The 6961-nt window shown below is 37.3% G+C and overlaps 1 pseudogene; it reads right to left on the minus strand.

Annotated features, from left to right (window-relative positions):
- Window positions 1–4712: 4712 nt before the first annotated feature.
- Window positions 4713–5483, minus strand: LOC115290644 (annotated as a pseudogene).
- Between the last annotated feature and the right edge of the window lie 1478 nt (window positions 5484–6961).

Raw genomic sequence — 6961 nt, forward strand, 5'->3', positions numbered from 1 at the left:
TAATAATCAGACAACAACAATAACAACAAAAACCTAACAATGGCTAGAATGTTATAAGTTGGCATTTTCCAATATCTTTTATTTTGTCCCTCTGGAATACCCTAGAAAGCTCATCAGCTTATTGTTTCCAAAAGCTGCTAAAACCTAAATCCAATGAGTAATTTTGACCTTCTTGAAGAAAGTATGAGCAACTTAAAAATTCAGTAGAGAGAACCAAATCTTCACCACTAGACCACCAGTGTATGGTGTACACCTGAAACTAATGTAATATTGTGGGTTAACTATATTCAAAACATTAAACAAACAAACAAAAGAGTTAAGTTTTCTCCTTTTTTAAGGTAAAATTCTCAGTATTATTAATTTGTAATTCTACAGTACAAAGTGCTACAAAGACTGGACCTATGAATATGTCAACTCTAAAGGAATCAAGTATATGAAAATATACTTATTTTCACAAGATGATTTCCATAGCATATCTTTCTAACACTTAAATTGCAATACTCTACAAAACTTAATTCACAAATATTTTTAAATGTACTTAAAAAGTATATTTTTAAGTCAATCTATTTTCTCAATAATGCTTTTCTTTTGTAGAATCCAATGCAGCTTGCTGTATTTGAAACTGAGTGTTTCATCTGATATACTTGATACTTATAGAAACCCTTTGTGGTTGTCAGGGAAATATTATTTGCCACCATTTTCATAGTGAGGCAATTGGGGCTCAGAGAGTGCATTTGGCCAGTTAGCCAGATGCCAAAAGGCAGAGCCAATCCTATGGCTTAGGACTTCTACTTTTAGACATGTACTTCTTTTTTTCACAATACAAATTTTAAAAATTTCACAAGTCCCTCTTATTAATACCTTTTTTCATAAATTAATACACAAAAGTTCCAAATCTTTTGTTTCATCTTAGGATTTTGTTTGATTCCAAACTAGATCTGTTATGAAGTATTTGATTCCATTCCTTAATTTGGCTTAGAACTATCTGTACTAGATGAGATGGAGAAATCTCTTATCATTTTATGTTTTTAATTTTATAATGTTGTTTATTTTTGAGAGAGAGAGAGTGAGGGCAGGGAAGGGGCAGAGAGAAAGGCTCATAAAGTATCCAAAGTGGGCTCTGTGCTGACAGCAGAGAGCCCAATGTGGGGCTTGAACTCATAAACTGTGAGATCATGACCTGAACCAAAGTCAGAGGCTTAACCCACTGAGCTACTCAGGTGCCCTTCTTATGATTTTTAATAATATGCTGTTTATTATATTTTATTTCTGAACTCATCAGTGCATGGTTTCATTTATTTAATCTCAAAATGTTACTGATTTCAAATTTTCCAATACCTAAAATGCCACCAGGTCTAGTAAAATATCCAAGTTTTTAAAAAATGATTTCAAGAGACTAATCTTCAGTGAAATTAGGGTTTCATATTTACATAACTTTTCTTTATACCGTTCCAACTCACCTTGATTATATTAACTTCCTAGGTATTCATGTGCTCCTTCCTACCAGAAAAACCAGGCACTTTGATCTCCATGTGTGGTCTGTGGTCTTTGAACACTCAGAGGTATGCTTAATATACTTAAAATATCTCTCAGGAATATAAGATGCTAAAAATATCTTTCTAGTATTCCTGCTTTTATTCAAAATGACTCTATATTCTCACATATGGTCTCTGAATTGTTCTGTCGGTTTTGCTGGGTGATGAATGAGATGGAGATGAGGAACATCATCTTACCCCTCTACTCCAAAGAAAACATGACAAAACTTGGGCAACAGGACAGAGTTTTAAAAGCATGTCAAGGGGCACCTGGGTGGCTCAGTCAGTTAAGCCTCTGACCTCGGCTCAGGTCAGATCTCACATTCGTGGGTTCGAGCCCCGCGTCAGGCTCTGTGCTGACAGCTAGCTCAGAGCCTGGAGCCTGCTTCCCGTTCTGTGTCTCCTTCTCTCTCTGCCCTTCCCCCTCTCATGCTCTGTCTCTCTCTGTATCAAAAATAAATAAAACATTAAAAAAAAAAAGCATGTCAAGGAATTTCACTCACGTTCTTCTGAGTCACTAGTAAAAGTGTAACTTTGCATTGTGCTCATTTTTATAATAAAAAAACCCATGATTTTTCCATAATGTCTTCCACATAATCTAATTAAATGAACATGTCCCTCATTATGAACACCATCCATTTTAAACCATGACATTATTGGACATCACAGTGACTCTGGCTTATGCTTTTAGTGCTTTCTTCTTCGGGAAATAGGACTTACAGACTGTCCAAGAATTAGACTTTCTGTATTCTCCATAATAATTAGCACACCCAATTCTTTTATTAGTCACCTGGCTTTCAATTGTAACATAGATTGACAAAATTGAGATACTACCTTGTAGGTTTAAGATTAAATCTTCCTTCCATCACCTGTAAGTGGAAGTCAAATTTATCTACCAGTTCATATTCAGTATATCTTTAACTTCCCTAGCTTTCTCTAGCTCTCCCAGAACCATGTCTTTTTTCCTACCCTGCCCATGATATTCCAACCATATCAGTTTTCTAAGGTGCCATAAAACTATCATGACCGAGTTAAGAATGTTGAGGTGTTTATGTCCTCAAGTAAGAATGGCCCCTGTAAGTTGTTCAGCCTATTTTCCCTTTTCTTCTGTTATCTTTTAGATGTCCTATTTCCACTTGGGTTACAAACTTCCCTACTAGACTTTTCCACCTTGCTTCCATCCTAAAATACTGAGTCAAGTGACAGCACTTAACTTGCCTCTGGAGAATTAAACAAATTTTATATTTTGGTCTCTGGATTTTTTGCCCACTTTGTCCATTTGAACGACTAAAGTTCATTCCATTCAAGACAAGAAAGGTGAATCACATCTGCAGGCTTTCAGTAGCAGCATGTATGATCTTCTGACAAGTGTAGAGAGGAAAGTTACCTCGGAGCTTCACATCACTTTTTGGGAAGAGTGTTTTGTCTTACCAGCATTAGTAGAGCACTTTATACTTTTAAAGAGATTACAAATACATTATGCCATTTGATCCTCCTAAAATCCCTCTGAGATAGGCCGGACAATTTAAAGACAAAGAAATCGGCTCAAAGAGATTTTCTAACAAAGCTTGATAGTTAGTGGCAAAATTAGACCTCCTGATTCTTGGCCTGTGCTCTCTCTGACACACTGAGGGCCTAGCTGAGCAGGTCGAAAGGAAATCCTCTAAGGCCCTCAATACGTTAGTTTTAAAAGTTTACTGCTTTCTTATTAAGTTTTTTTTAAAAAAACTGTTCACTTTAGATAAATTGGAAAACCTTGAAAATATAAATTAGATGAAACTCAGCAATAATGTCACTGCCTGAAGGAAAACTTGTTTCATGAATATGTTCACATATATTTATATAGTTGACATCATATGAAGATTATAGTTCAATTTCTTATTTATAGTAGCAATTTCTAATTATATTAGGAACATATTTTCAGGCTTTGAAATATTTTTCAGCAGTTTTAAAAGATAATGCATAATATTTTAACATCTCGATACATGACCATAACCTTTTCACTATTTATAGTTGTGAGACAATCACACTCTTCTTAATCTTTCACACCATAATAATAAAAAAAAAACTTTGGAATTACATTTACTTTTGAAATTAGAATTATTAGTTTTAGAAAATAAATGTTTTTAAAAATCATTGTTAAAAACTCATGTTTCCTAAAGCCTTGTATCAGTTTAGCTCTCTGTAAGTATAGGTAAATACCCAGTGTTAAAATGTTCAGTCTAATTTAGTACTTGCCTGTTTCACCCCCTTGATAACAACTTTTGTTTTACATTCCTTTGACTATTGGTGCTTTTTTAGAAAAAATATTTTAGAGGAGAGGAGGTTGCATTTGCCTTTTTCTTGCATATTTTAAGTATACTTGTCCCTCCTTAAACTTCCTATTTTTTCAGATCACTCTTTCTCCCTCTACTGTTGTCTTAAATTCAGGGTACTTTTCAGCTCAAGGCAAGAAGGAAAAACTGCAAGAGAAGTCACTTGATCATGGTTAGCCATGTAGTTCTCCTGTGTTCTCTCTGTGGTGGACAGTGGCTTTTCAGGTATCCCACAAGAAGAATTGATACTATTGATTTCCCAGGTTTAGGAGGGAAGGACAATTCACTGTGACAAAGTCTTGTAGGATAAAAGGTTGACTTTAATTCCATCTCTTGTTCCTTGTAATTGCAGGAAATCTCATTTTCCTAGTTAAGTCACTAGTAAAAAATAAATTTAATTGCCTAACCAGTGTTTTACTATTTTTCAGTATTATAAAAACAATGCCATATTTTATTATATAGTCTTCTAAAACTCACTTCTTTACTGAAATTACTTCTGGTTTCATCCACATAGATGTATGTATATGGGGTTCATTGACTTTTTCACTGTGTAATACTGCACTGTAAAAAATATAGCATATTTGTGGATTCTTCAGCACAGAAATATTTGAGCTATTTTCAGTTCTTTGTCATTACCTCTAACACTATGAACTTTTTCCCAAGAATAAATTCTTCATTTCTCTCAATTTAGTTTGCTGTAAGCTGTTCCCTGCAAAGTTGGGGCAACCACATAATGTCCTTGAGGCTCTAGTTGTAGATCTGTCCAAGTATTGCCCTCAGGTACCACAGTCCATCAGAGGTCCAAGAGCAATCTCCTAACCTGGGCCAGGTATTTCAGGTTCACATGTTGCCCAGCTCCTCCTTAGAGACCTAACATGACGGTCCTTCTTCCTGCTAAGGGAATAATTAAGAGGAGTGCTTTCAAGAAGAATAATTTGGCCCCGAGCCTACTTTATCTGCATTGTCTGGGAGAACTTGAACTTGTAGTGGCCACAGGGTGCAATTCCAGGAACTTGGCTTCCATGTCCATTTCCTAGAATGTGGCCAGGTTTCACTCAGATGTTCCTCAGAAGGTCTCTTTGGGTTGCCACTCTGCCTAGGAAAGTATCCAAACATCCTGGCGTACAAGCTTCTCTTTGAACAACAGAACAAGGTTCCTGTCTATTTTTTGGTACAATGAGGTTTGGTCATTCTTTTTATCAGCTTCTGGAATGGGAGCTCCAGGTGTGAAGTACAGGAATCTCTGCTCCCATACATCTTTCAAATCCTACACCAGAAGTATATTCTGTTCATCTTCATCATGTAAGTCAGCTTTCTTCTTTGCTGGGCACAGGGCTTCATCCAAAGCACAAGGCTCATGGCCTGAATACATACTCTGTCCATCTTGAACTGTTGTAGAGACTGTCATATCTTTCTGCAATGGGGTCCGTGGCTTGGTGGCCCACTGGAGGCCACTGGAGGCTACTGCAGGCACAACATGTGGAACAGGTGCTGGTGCTACAGAGACTGGCTGCTCCAGGGTGTGGCCTCGCGGGCCAGGCCAGGAGAACCCAGGATCCCAGCCCAGAGCCCCTCAAACTACCATCAGCCCTTCCCCACCCCTTAACAGAATCTGCCTTATGGGCATTGCCATTTTTCTGCCCTCCCATGCTATGAACATTCTTGACATTCTTCTGTACACTGAGAAAAATTTCCCCAAGGTAAATAAGAAGAATTATTGGGTTACGGCATGGCACTTGAGAAGAGGCATCAAACCAGTTTAAAGTCATTAAATTCTTAGTCATAAAAGTAGGTATTCACAGCTTTCTTCATTGCCACATTTAAGTCAAGGAAACTTAGTTTCAAAACCAAAAAGAAAAAGAAAAACCAACAAAAAAGCCTAGGTTCAAACAAGTTCTAATTTCCTGTGGATTTTGTTCCTTCATTTTATTTCCTGTCATCAGAGCCTAGTTGTAATAGATTGTTTGGTCCCTAACATTAAAACATACCCCAGGATGCCTTCTCAGCAAAGCAAAAGAGTAACCTAGAAAAAACACCCTTTGCAGTGACTAGTCCATGGGTTTTCTGAAGCAGAAAGAGTAGTGTGCTTTCACCATTGATGAAATTGATATCACAATGATTGATATCATTGTGAACCTGAAATACATGGCCCAGGTTAGGAGATTGCTCTTGGACCTCTGATGGACTATGGTACCTGAGGGCAATATCTGTTGAACATTCCCACGGTGTCAGAACTTGGACTCAGTAAACAGTAAGATGAACAAAAGTGGGAACAGCGAAGTCTGGAAATCCACCAGATCCATGAAGTAAGGCAAGTACCAGGTGTCAGAACATGGAATCAAGGAAAAGAGAGAGATGCTCAGGGGTAACTGACCAAATGAGGGTTTCAGGTCAGCTGAGTTCCCAAATTACACAAGCAGAATGGTGATACCATTAGTCACTAGACTAACCTGGCAAAGATCTAGAGCAACTTGCTACTTAAGCAAGGTAGACAAATCAAGGGGAGCTCATTTGGAAAATGGAGCTTAAAGGAGCCTAAAGAGCACCACAAGGTCATGTGGTACATATTACAGAAGCTTAGAAACAGGTCTCATGAGTGTGATGAAATGGGGGAAAATTTTATTCATAAAAGTGCCTCTTAGGGAAAATACTGTATTTTCTTGAAAGGCCAGCAGCAAAACTGTTCTTAGGACAAAAAGCTCAGACACTAAAGGCATCAATAATTTTACCAAGATTTTAGAAAAAGTAACACATATAATTCTTCCAGGGGAGAAAATCCAACAAAATAGAAAGGTGAGAGGAGAAAGTACCTAAGGAAAGAAGGGGAAGAGTATACAAGAGTCAGTTAAAAAGCTTTTCCACAACTATTTCAATAAATCTTCAGCAAAAATGTTCTCATGAATTACAGATATGGATAGACTTTTATTATTATTTATTTATTTATAGTATTTATTCAAACTTGAGAGAGAGAAAGAGATTGTGAGCAGGGGAGGGGCAGAGAGAGAGAGGGAGACACAGAATCTGAGGCTGGCTTGAGGGTCTGCATCAGCACAGAACCTGATGTGGGGCTCGAACTCACAAAGTGTGAAGTCTTGACCTGAGCTGAAGTCT

This window comes from Suricata suricatta, chromosome 4 (assembly GCF_006229205.1).
Source record: "Suricata suricatta isolate VVHF042 chromosome 4, meerkat_22Aug2017_6uvM2_HiC, whole genome shotgun sequence".
Lineage (NCBI taxonomy): Eukaryota > Metazoa > Chordata > Mammalia > Carnivora > Herpestidae > Suricata > Suricata suricatta.